The sequence below is a fragment of the Podarcis muralis genome, chromosome 10 (assembly GCF_964188315.1).
Source record: "Podarcis muralis chromosome 10, rPodMur119.hap1.1, whole genome shotgun sequence".
NCBI classification, from domain to species: domain Eukaryota; kingdom Metazoa; phylum Chordata; class Lepidosauria; order Squamata; family Lacertidae; genus Podarcis; species Podarcis muralis.
The window spans coordinates 7,120,046-7,132,775 of record NC_135664.1 but is presented as its reverse complement, the minus strand read 5'-3'; the positions used below and the strand labels follow the sequence as shown (position 1 = coordinate 7,132,775).

At 41.2% G+C, this 12,730-nt stretch overlaps 1 protein-coding gene and 1 pseudogene across 3 annotated transcripts in view; one reads left to right on the top strand and one right to left on the bottom strand.

The window, feature by feature from the left end:
• The window catches only part of ORC5 (origin recognition complex subunit 5), a 64,809-nt gene that overhangs the window by 28,190 nt on the left and 23,889 nt on the right, over positions 1–12,730 (top strand). The gene's annotated exons all lie outside the window — the stretch shown is intronic.
• On the bottom strand, positions 1,945–3,031 carry LOC114605026 (proteasome subunit alpha type-2 pseudogene; annotated as a pseudogene).

Sequence of the window (12,730 nt, the reverse complement as noted above, 5' to 3'; positions counted from 1 at the left end):
TTAGCCTGAAGAGTTCTGGCTAAGTACTCAGTACTTTGGGACATTTTGCTTGAGTTTTCCCCCTAATAGACCAACGTGTCTGTTATGGAAATGTTTTGAGTCCAGTATTGTTTTCTGTTTCAGAATATACACTAGATGGCAGTTGTGTCAAATAATTGCCCTTCTTGAGTAGCATTGCAGTTTGAAACTGATTAAAATGTTGCTTTATTTAAAAGTCATCCACCCCACTCAAGAAGCAAAAATGTAGGATAACATAGTATAATACAGTTTGAAGAGCTCATGTGCACAAAGCTCTCTTGCAGCTTCTTCCTTCAGATGCTTTCTTATAAGCAACTGAGTGTATGTGATTGTGTGTACTGCAACTACGTAGGCAGAGAGGATTATGTGGGTCTTTCCACCTAAATACCATCCCACCAGAAGGGAGGTAAGCCAGTAATAGGGTGGGATAAGACTTATACAGGAAGCCCTATTCATGTGGTTGAGGTGTTGGTACATATGCTGCTGCTGTGTGGAATAGCACAACAGGGAAGTGACTGCCATGCACACATGTGTGATGGGATCCTGAGATTCATCTCTCCTTAAGGACGGACTGGCTCATAATTCAGGAATCAAATGTACAGCCTTCCAGCTAAACCCAGCCCCCTTTGGTTGGGTTTAAGGTGGGCAAGACAAAAGGGGCTACTCCCCTTTTCACTTCTTCCTGCTTTGTAATGGGGTAGGAGGCACAAATAAGAGAAGGAAGCAAATGCCTGTCTATCTCCCTGCCATTTCTCTATCATGCTGTTTCCTCATCCACTCCCAAGGACAAGAGCTTTCATTCTCACCTTGCCTGCTTCTGCTTCACCTCTCTCTAGTACTGTTCCTTGCAGGATGGAGGAAAATATGGTGTATCACTTCAAACTTCCTCCTGAGAGTGACTCAACAGTAATACCAACCGCTTACATGGCAGATATTCTATATATGTTGTGTTAGAATTGGTTTTCATTAAAGTAATATTTTCTTGCACGCATGAGAAAGGTGAAGGTGCCATTTGAATTTGTTTGGTTTTTTTTTAAAAAAATCATATTGTGTATTCTTGTACAGTGTTTAATATTTTAAAGAACAATAATTCCACATTTTCAATATTAGGACAGTAGTATTTGAATCCATAATATTTCTTTAAAAAAAATATCTAGCAGATAAAGTAGAAATGAGATTGCAGAAGCCAAATATTTTTAAAAGATCCTTGTATATATCGAAGCAGTCTTCCTTAATGCAGTGTTTCCCAACCGGTGTTCCGCGGCACACTAGTGTGCCGCGAGACGTTGCCTGGTGTGCCGTGGGAGGGAGGCGGGCGAGTCGGGCGGCGAGAGGCGGGGCGGCGGCGGCGAGGATCCGCATCGAGCCGGGGGCGGCTCCGCGGTGGTGGTGCCGAGGTTTCTCTCTCCATTCTCCCCTCACACACACACACAGGAAATAACACAGGATCAGCTGACAGGACCCGGCCAATGGGGCGGCGGCGGGGCAGCGCGCGCAAAAGGGAGGAGCGCGAGACAGCGGACGAGGAGGAGGCCGGCATGTCCGGGCAGCAGCAGCAACAACAGCAGCAGCAACTCCCGGCGACGGCTCCTCAAGCCCCGGGCAACCCTACTCCCTCACCGGCCTCGGCCGCCCTCCTGCTCCACCCGCCGCCGCCTCCCCCGCCGCCGCCGGCCACCTCGGCCCCGCCGCCCCCTCCTCCGCCCGCTATCGCCGCCACCACCACAACAGCCGCCGCCGCCTCAGCTGGGCCCATGCCTGCCGGGAGCGGCGGCGGCAGCAGCAGCGCCCCGACGCCCTTCCCTCCCGGCGTGACGCTGCGCGCTGACGTCACGGGGCTGTAATGGTGATGTGCCTCGAGATTTTTTTCATCAAACAAGTGTGCCTTTGCCCAAAAAAGGTTGGGAAACACTGCCTTAATGCATACTAGGCAGTTGCAGCCAGGTAATCCTTAACCTCAGTTGGAGTGATTCTTCTCAATCCTGCCTTATTACAGATGCCAGCCTCTATGTTATCTTCTGTCATTTGTCCTTCAAAGCTTTCCTTCAGTGTCAATAGCATCTTCAAGCTCCAAGTCTTCCTGTACCTCTTTTCAGGGAATGTCTTCCCATTCACATGGTTGTCTTCCCATTGCAGTTGCTTTCCATGCAAAATAAGCACCAGATGGATTAGGCTGAAATAAATATGGTCATCCCTCATTCCACTCACATAATAGGAATGATACACCAAATGGGCATACACCCCCAGATTGTGTGTATTCTTGCATTACAGAAACAACCCCTTGCACTGGCTGAGCTGTTAGAATAGGTTCATGATAAACCAAGTAGAACTGCTGGGCCAGTTTGCGTGCTGTGTGGACAAGTACTCAGTAATCAGCAGCCATATACCAAGCCTATGTGTTTGATTTTGGATTCCACTTTGCATACGCTTCATTCATCATACAGAATGGATTTCTGCTTTTTCCCTGTTGCCAGTACCACGCCATTTAAGCAGCAATTCCAACTGATGGGGCTCCTGTGGCAACAGCTCGCAAGCCAGAGGAGGAGAAGCGAAGTCACTGGGCTCCACACTTGGCATGTGCCAGGTGGGGGCCGGACGCACGGAGGGCAGTCTTCACCCTCACTTGTCCCAACTCCCTCCCAGGCTGCCAGGCAGAGGCTGGGAGAAGCAGAGGCAAAGATCGCCCTCACTTGTCCCAGCCCCCTTGTGGGATTCTGGGCAGGGGCTGTGGTTCACGGAGGGCGCCCAGCAGCAGTGGGGATTGCCGGCCCCCTCAATATTGGGGGAGCTAGACCCCCTGCTTCAAAATATTGAGGGGGCCCCTTCAGCCCCATGTAGCTGGTGCTACTGGTTGCAGCTACAACTTCCATTTCCTGTTTTTTGTAATGTTTTGAGTTTCACCCTCTTTCTGTTCAACAACATTTTCTACTTCCTCTTCTGTTTCAAGAATTTGTGAGATATCAGGGTTCTCAAGCCAGTCGTGGGCTCCGTTTAAACCAAATGTGATAAGCATGGGGCATAATGAACTGCACAATTTCAGTCCTTTTGCCTGTTTTTAGGTCTGTTCGGTTTGTAGCCAAATGATCAACCTGTTTTATATGTTTGCCCTCTCAAAAGAGTCCTGAGGAGCAAGCCTTGCTATAAATGATTTTCAAGACATGCCACATTACCATTAATTTCTCTACTACTCTGTTGCTGAAGGCACACCCATTAACAGTCTGCAAAATACTAGGATCTCCAAAAGTAGTGAAAATGTCCATCAGATTGTCTGCAACTTTTGCATTCTTGCTTGCTAAAACTCTGCATCTTTTAGCAAGATACAGATAATATCACTGTAGTAATGTGGCAGTGAGAGAGCTAAATTGGAAGTCATTGCTATCGGAAAGAAGCAAAAATAAGATTCTACAATAAGACTCTTCTTGGTTATTTTCATTTTCCTAGTCAGTGTTAGTTGCTTGTTTTTCTGTAAAAATAGCCTGTTTGGGCTTACAGAGAAGTGAGTTAGGTCTATGTTTTCTTGGAGAGTGAGTCATAAAAATAACTTTGTCCCTCACTTTTCACTGATCATTACTTTCCTTTGACACCTGCTGCTCCCTCCTCAATCTTTGCTTGCACCTAGTCAGATTGATTTCTCTGGCAACATGGCCTACTTCTTCTCCTGGAACCTTTAAAGCATTGCTTTAAAGGCCCACTGAGAAAGCTGTATGTGAGCTATATTTTTTATAATCCCAGAGGTCAGCTTTATTTTCCATTCTGTGAGTGCTTAGAGCCAGACTGATTCCTAGGTGGAACCAGTGTGTAGAATTCTGTCAGGCCTTCAGATTAATCTGCACAGTTATTGGTTATTTATGAACATTTCCAAGCATTACTGGTGGACAGTGTATGTTGAATGATCAATATACAAAATTCCTTCATATATAGCTACTTCCTGCACATTATCGGAGGTTACTTGGAGACTATCCTTATTGCATGGGTGAAGCACAAAATGACCAAATTAGGCTGAAGTATTCACATTCTGCAGTGTTTCTTGGACACTATGCATATCTTATTTTATTTAACAGGATTTAAATCTGCTTAATCATCAGAACCACTAAGATATTTACATACTGCTTAGAAAATGTACAAAATGCAACTGAGAATATGCACATTCCCCAAGACTTGTTAGAAATTATATATATCGACAGGAAAATATACACTAGTTTGTCTTCACGGATAGATTATGAGCACAGCTTCCATGACGTGAATTTGTGTATTGACTGGTTATTATGCATCTTGATAATTCAACTTGCTCCTAACAACTATCAGATTTCTCTGCCAGAGATCCCTAGCCTCCCTCATACAACACAGAAATATCTTAGAAGAGAAAATTACCATAGCACCATTTGCAATATGTGGTGTAGAACTTATTTAGGATTGAAGTCTACAGATAATAAGCCTGATCCTGGCCTCTTCTTTGTTGTAAGAAAAGACGTGCTCCACAGTACAGTGGTACCTCGGGTTAAGTACTTAATTCGTTGCGGAGGTCCGTTCTTAACCTGAAACTGCTCTTAACCTGAAGCACCACTTTAACTAATGGGGCCTCCCGCTGCCGCCGGGCCGCCGGAGCACGATTTCTGTTCTCATCCTGAAGCAAAGTTCTTAACCTGAGGTACGATTTCTGGGTTAGCAGAGTCTGTAACCTGAAGCGTATGTAACCTGAAGCGTATGTAACCCGAGGTACCACTGTAGTTAAAACACTAGTTTATCATGAGAGAGGAGAAGCTAAGCTGTCCCACTTCCCTCTAACATCTTGATATAGGTTTGTACCTGTGCTAGAGAAAGTACAGGGTTGCTTCTGTCCTGCTATGCTGCAGATAGGACCACGCTCCAGAGTGGTTTTAAAACTGTTCTAGGGAAAACTGGGTCTCATCTGCATATTGATAATACCACTCCACAGATCACCCTTCCAGTGGCTTCATATGGGTGTTGTAGGACTTGCCAGTGAGCCAAGCAAGCCCGCTTCCCCATGGTCACTCCCTGAAACCTACTTGTAGGTAGGAGTGGAACTGCTGAAACACTGTGCTTCAAACTCACAGTCTGCATTGCTGATCCAGGATACCTTGGTCAATGGAATCCAAAGCCAGTGAGAGATCAAGGAGAACCAACAGAGTTGCATTCCCCCTGCCTCTCTCCCAATGCGGATCATTGGTTAGGGCAACCAAAGCTCTTTCAATGCTAAAATTGAAATGGGTCAGGATAATAAACTTCTTTAAAACAAACTTCAAGTTGCACGGACACCACCCCCTTGAGCGGAGATGTTTTCGCAATCTTCTGGGTCCAGGGAGATCCTCTTAAGGAGGGGATCCTCCACCACCTCCTTTAATGAAGCTAGTACCACTGCTTCTCACAGTGAGGCATTAACTACTCCCTGGACCCACCTGGCTTCTCAGAAGACAATTTGATATGACCTGTGGATAGAAAGTTTGATAATCCTTCACTAAGAACGTTCATATGTGATAAAAGTGATGCAGGATTCCTCTCCCTGGTGATTATGTACTCTAGAAACTGTCCAACTTTTACCTTGATGTGTTGTCACTTTTGACTGGATCATTGCAAAGGAGAAGAGAAGTTATTATTGGAAATTGAAAAGTGAGTATATTTTGTATGGCTATTAAATCATTCCTTTTGTGGTTTCCGTTACATGTCATTGAACTCATTTCCTACAAGGAGATAGCATCTTGAAGTTTAGGCTAGAGGAGTTAGATGACAAGCACTAAATCTTTGCTACATTCTGGGGGTGGATAGAAGAAATACTGGACAAATTCTTGATAAGATTACATGCACTGTTTGTTAATGTTTAACTAACGGACCCTAAAGAATTGTGCTCTGCTCTACTGGAATCTGCCCAGTGAATGTATTAGTGCCCCAAATTACAGGGTATATTACATAAACAGGTTCCTTCCTACAGAAATAACAAATACATTTAAGAACAGGTGTAGAGAAGATAAGTGGGCCCCTGTGTGATTAGTCTGACCAAGAGTTGATCATAAAAGGAGCTATCTGTCTTTCCACATTCATATCGACCTTCCACAAAGGTGCTGAAAAGAACTTCTATATAGTTTGCCCACTTTGTCCTTGCGACAACCCTGAGCTGCAGAATAGGCTGAAAGATAGTGACTGACACAAGCTTCATGGCCACGTAGAAATTTGAACCTGGATCCTGCAGGTTCTAGGACAGCATTCTGTCCACTACATCATATTAAAGTGACTGTTGCATCGAAAGGAAGGACCTTGGTTGTTCACTGTATTTACTCATGAGGAACTGCATTTGTTTACACTGTGCTAGCAACAGGAAAGGGCAGATCATGTTACATACCAAGTAGCATTACAGTTCCCTTCATAATATTTATGATAAGGAGAAGGCATCTGTCCTGCTTAGATACACATATAATGTCTATTTAATTTGCTGGATAAAATTAGTAGTATTTCTGTAGTATACTACTGTCAAACTCTTTAAGTCCCAGTACTTAATAAGTTGACGATTTGCAGCAGAGATGAGGAACTTTGGCACTCCAGATAATGTTGGACTCTTAACTCCTATCAACCCCAACCAAGATGGTCAAAGCCCATGGATGATGGGACAACATTTGGAGGGCCACAGGTTCCCCATTCCTCCTTTATAGCATTGATTTCACAAAAGACTATGATAGCAATCAGTGTCAGTTGTTGGGGTTTTTTAAATGTTAGTATAAAAAGGGAAGCAGAACAGTGCAAGCTTTGACTTCTGCTTTCCTCAGGCCAAGATGATCCTTCAGAAATCCCTGTGGTGGCAGGTAGGGGACAGAGGGGCCACCACTGTGAGCTGGTGGTAGCTCACCAGACTGCTTTTCTTGAACCTTGACATAGATAAATCTCAGTTTAAGAATTTGAAAGCCCCCGGAGCAAGCAGCTGAGTTTCCACAAAGTCACCACAAACCTTAGTCATGGAGTAGAGTGTACCATATAATTATCAAAATGGTGCTGTCTGGAACTTATCTCTTTTAGTCATAGGGACAAAGATTTCTCAGCAAGGCATAGTCCTGGATATCACAGTTTCTAACCAAAATTTGGCCATGAGGTATAACTTAAGCTTTTGATTTGATTAAGAATGCACTTACAGCTGTATCACTTAGACCGAAATACTGAATGCTAATATGATGTGACTCAGTCAAAATAATGAGCCCTACTTTCACCATGCTTCCAGCTGGAGAGAGCCAAAGGGACTGTGTTTGAATAACAACCAAAATGTTTGGGCTTTTGAAGGAGGGACAATGTGACAGATTATCCCCCTGTCACGACTTTTCTTATCTGTTTCAAATGGATTGAACCTGGCAAGCTCCAATTACTGTGCTCTTAATTATTGTCCAAAGTTTATGTAGTGATTAAATCCAGCGAGAGACTTGTCTAACAACTCATCACAGAAATATAGGGATATTTTCCAAACCAAAGGGCTTGATGAACTTAAATAAACTGTTGTTTCCAAAATAAGGTCTAAGGTTTAGGGGTTTTTGACTCATTTCCCCATGGGAAGAGTCTGTGGTGTCAGCTACATAGGCTGGAAAGGAACCTTACTTGTTGTGTTTCTCTGTTGAAGAAATAAGTCAATTTAATAGTTATAGTCTTCTACCAAGCATTGCCATGGCTATAACTATCCTTATTTTTCACTGGTTCTGTAAATTACATCCCAAACTGATTCCTGGAGTATTTTCCTTGGTATGAAATGAATGGAGACCACCACATAAGAGCATGGATAAACTTCTGTAGTTTCCATAATTCCAGTGATTCTTGAGCAGAACAAAAAATCCCATCAGATTGTGCACAATGGTATTGTTTTGGTGAGTTTTTTTATGGCTTGTCCCAAAAAATGGTCAGTCCCCTTTCACTTTTCAGACAACTACTGGAAGAATAGGCTATTTAGGTGTTTATAAATTTTGTCTATAAATGTACATGCCTATATAGTTGGTCAGTCTTAAGTCATTCTGTTGAAAAATTAGAATGGACAAGGGATTCTGAATTGACTAAGAGCTTCTTTCTTTAAAACAAGGTTTTCTGCAAGTCTTGCCTTGATAGCTGATAATAAAATCCACCTCTTAGGCCAGATGGAATGAGTTGTCACCAGCTCATTCAGCTGAAGTGTACCTTGCACTTCAGAGGGAGAAAAGGGGATGGAAAGAAGTTTAAAAGGCCATAATTTTCTTGTTATTTCTTTAAAACTTTCACTTGTGACAAATGTGGCAAGAACATTCAAGTTAGACGTGTAGAAAGCGCAGCATGGTAGCTTTGGTTAGCACTTCAGTATGAAATGTGGCACTTTCAGAGAACCTGCTGTTGCACTGAAGAAAATGAGCAGGCTGTACTTTTTATAGCAAATTACTAATAGAATGTCAAGGCTTGCCATTGGTGTGAACAAAAAGAAGAAAAGAGAAAAACACCATATTTCCCATTAGAATGTTTTATTTTAAAAAAACAAATTAAAGGTGATGAGATGCAGTCACTAATAAGTCGTAGTCATTTTAATTGATTTTAAACCTTTTTCCTCTTCTGAAAATGGAAGCTTTTTTCCTAGTTTATGTTTTGCAGCTAATCAGACTTTATTAAATGTAATGTGCTACATATTATGATGCATATTTCTATTCAATTCACTGATGTTGTCACTTTGCATCTATTTACTAAGATTCTCACAAGTGATCTCAGTATTTTGTTATTTTTAGTAGAAATTAATGGACATTTGGAAATTTTACACAGACGAAAGATTATCTGACTACTTTGGAAACTGCAGATTGTACCATTTTATATTATCAAGGGAGTGTAAGTTTTCTGGGTGGTATGTCTTAATATTGTATTTTTATTTTGTTTTTGGTGAATATGATCTACTTGGTTACCAGCAAATGAAGATTTTGTTGACCTTTGGTTACACGAAGCCTGGGAAAGAGCAATGATGGAAAATCACCATTATTTAGTTCTTACAGTTTCTCAGCAAAATACCGTAAAAATAGATGCTGGTCCCTAAGAATTAGAATCGTAGGATGTTCATCCCTGCTCTTATATATGGATTTCCAGTTGCAAGCCAGCAATTAAATTCTGGTAACATTTCTGCTCCAAACCTTGATAGAAGTTCAAGTGAAAGCATTTGCTAATGGTGTTTGACTGCATTTCTGAGCTGACTTTTCTCTGTGTATTAACTCATTCATGTACTTCAGTAGAACTAGTCTTGGAGTCTGCAGAAAGTGGTTTTTTTTAATTCCATGAGTGGGGGCATTTTTCCCAAGGTCATGCTTGGAAGCCTGCTGTTCAGAGGAGAAACCCCAGTTTACTGATTAGCTTTGCTCAGTTTGTTTTTATGTAAGTGGCATAACTCCGTACAGGCAACACACACCATGGTCAAGGAAGGTTATCTGTTGCTTTGTGTGATGTCTGAAATGATAAATTTGTAGTTAACAGCTATTGCTGCACTTCCAGAGGCTGCTGGATCATGGAGACTATCATGAAATTATGAAGGGGAATACTCAGAGGATGGGAAACAGAAGCAGACAAACTGGGTTTTGTGCTGTACTTTTGGAAGCTCAAACAGTGCTTTGCATTCTAAATTAAGATTAGTACGAACAATGAATTGGTGTGATATCTTTAACTGAGCTATAGTTGGGCAGCTCCTGTTCTTTTCTGTTGTGCCTATGTTTTTATATCAAACAAATCCAGCTGAAGCTTGTTACTTACTGCCTTTTTTTAATCTTGCTGTTAAATACAAGCTCCTATTGTTTGGAGCTAAATAATCGGCTCATCCTTATGTAGACAAGAACAAAGACCGTAATAGCACATCTGGTTTATCTCTTAGTAGAGCAAAGATTAATTAAGTGGTAATGGTGCAACTTTTCTTAATAACTCTTCTAAATAAAGCAAGCTTGAAAATGAGAAAAAAGAGATCTGTCACTTAGATGCCTCTTGTAGTTTTGTTGACAGGTTTGGAGGGGTTGTTAAAATTCTCTTTCAGTTGAGGGTGGGAATATTTTTGTTCATGGGTTTTCTGGAATTCAGGAAGCCTTTTTTATTTCAAAGTTTTTGAAATTAAATGAAATCCTGTTCCTTGAAATGATAGAACAAGTTAACACTATTCAAAAAGGCTTGCAGAAGCTTGTCTTTAGGACTTGTAAATGAAGATACCCATTTTGGTAAAGAAAGAATAGATTTGTCCCAAGCTTTTTAAAAGTGTAACATTTTTGAGGCACACTCCAGTGTCTCGAGACAGACAGAAACCAACAACCTGGTCACCAAGTTGTTCAGCTTATATCTTTCTCTTGCCCTAAAAATTGCATATGCTGTATGGGGGTGATAATGCTCCTCTAGCTTTGTGGATTGTTGAAAAAATTACTGAGATCATGTGAAGGGCTTTAGGCACTTGAAATGACTGTATAAATGCTACACTGTTGTTTTATAGTACAATCCCAGTAAAAATACTAGATTTTCCTCAGTTTCCCAGGAACAGCATCAGAACAGTTATTACCTTGTTTCTTGACTTTGAGAGCTCCTGGCTGTTGTTAGCAGGTCCTTTATGGGAGGGAGTGGTACCACCTCCACACAGCCCTTGGGTTATGATAGTGATGGGAGTGATGCTGTATCCTTTCCACTGAAATGGCTCACTGTCCATTACTGTCCCTGTTCAGCGTTCCCTTCCTGTGGCCAGACTTTGTGCAACAAAGCACCGCCATGCGCAGCTGAGGCTCTCTTCTTTGTCCTGGCCTTGCCTGTTTCCATTAAGGATGCTCTTGCAAGCCTCTCTGGGCGCCCAACTCTGCTAGCGACTCCCCTCTTCACACCTGTTTCACCTATTTGAACAGTATTCTGCAATTGATCAGTCACCCTCCCAGAAAGTGACAGCTAGATGTAAAGAGAACAAGGACATTTCACTTCCTGCAAATAGCAAAAAGAAGAGCTAAATATGCAACCTTGAGAGTTGATTCATAGAAGCATTTTGGGCGCAATTAACAGCTTAAGTGTTTTTAAGGCAGTGCTTGATTGATCAGATGGACAGAATGCAAATGTGGCTTCCCACATTTAAAGAGTATTTTCCTATAGCACCTAATGGGGCCGCGTTAAGTATTTGAAGGAAGATAATCTCAGTTACCCTGCTGCTACCCACAGACGGAACACTAATAACAGATTAATAGTAATAATTCTGTGTTTAAATCTTCAGATTATAGTGTTCATCCCATATACCAGCATTTGGTCTTTTGTGCAATTCTAAACGTTAATAATACATACTGTATGATTACATATAAACAAATGTTTCAAGAGACGATGCTGTTATGCAAATGAAAATAAAAAAAATATTTGGGTTAAGAAACAGAAGGTGTAAATATTACCTCTTTTGCTTATAAATAGTATATCACAAGCCACAGGACAAACCTTGATTATAGTTTATGGTTTGCCAGGAAATAGCTGAAACACAAGCCCAGCTTCAGACTACATGCTAAACCAAACCATGGCTTACCTCAGCCCAGCAGCTGAACAGCTATTTCAGAGCAAAGTGGCCTCCATTTCCTCTCTAGAAGCCTGGCTTAGTGTGACATGTGAATCAGGCCATTGAGCTTAGAATCTCAGGATTGGGCAAATTCAGCTACTGTGGATTACTCACATGTGTTCTTTAAGCAATATAGAGGTATTTTCATATATATCTCAAGACTGTTTAGGTGTTACTCTATGCACTTTGAAAAGTCACTGCCAGTTCGCTTTTAATAATAATAATAATAATAATAATAATAATAATAATATCTTTATTGTCATTGCCCCCTCTCGGGGACAACGAAATTACTTGGCTGCTCCATCCACCCAGGTAGGGCACTCCACACAAAATCAAAACAACTATAAAAACACTAATTAAAACAATACAGTTTTAATTTTCAGCAAACCTGCTGGTTTCATGCTATTGCCTACATGGCAGTCTTCTCTCTTTTTTAAATTCATTTTTAGGACTTGTGTGCACTGTATTGATAAAACTATAGCATATGTCAGCAAAAAAATCACATTTATTTCAGGGAGAGAGTATTTCTGAGGGATCTGATACTGAAGGAGCCTGCAAGTATAGAGTGGCGAGTTTATGCTTGAGAATGATATGCATATATCCAAATATTCCAATATTAAGGTCAGTAGCAGTCATTCTGGAACCGAAGCCAAAGCAGCTATTATTTTAGAAGTGTTCCAGACTTCTAACCCTTGTCAAATTTACAGCATGAAGGAAGGCCTATGTATCATGTTCAGCTAACGATATTTGAAGCAGAAAAAAATTGGGATGAGTAACTTGAGAAAATTTTATAAGTAGCACAGCAACAGCACAGTACAAGGCCTGAGCCTTTGTAAGACAGGTAGGCTTGACCTTTGAAATGGAAATTGCAAAGCCAGTGGCTTTGCTAAATAAGGAAATTAATGGATTTAGAGTAATTGGAAACTACATGATTATCTGTATTATGACCACTTAAATCTCATTTGGATAATTAGACCCACATATATTATAACTTTGTGGTTAATGGGAATAAAAAGGCTTTTAATATATGGCAAAAGTAGACATTCTCACACCCTAGAGAAGCCTAATTTTGGTTATATCTTTTTCTTTGTAACTCTTAGGAAATAATATGTAACCTCTATAACTGATGCTTTTAAAAGGTTACACTATTTCAATTATTATCTGATTGAACATTTTTTC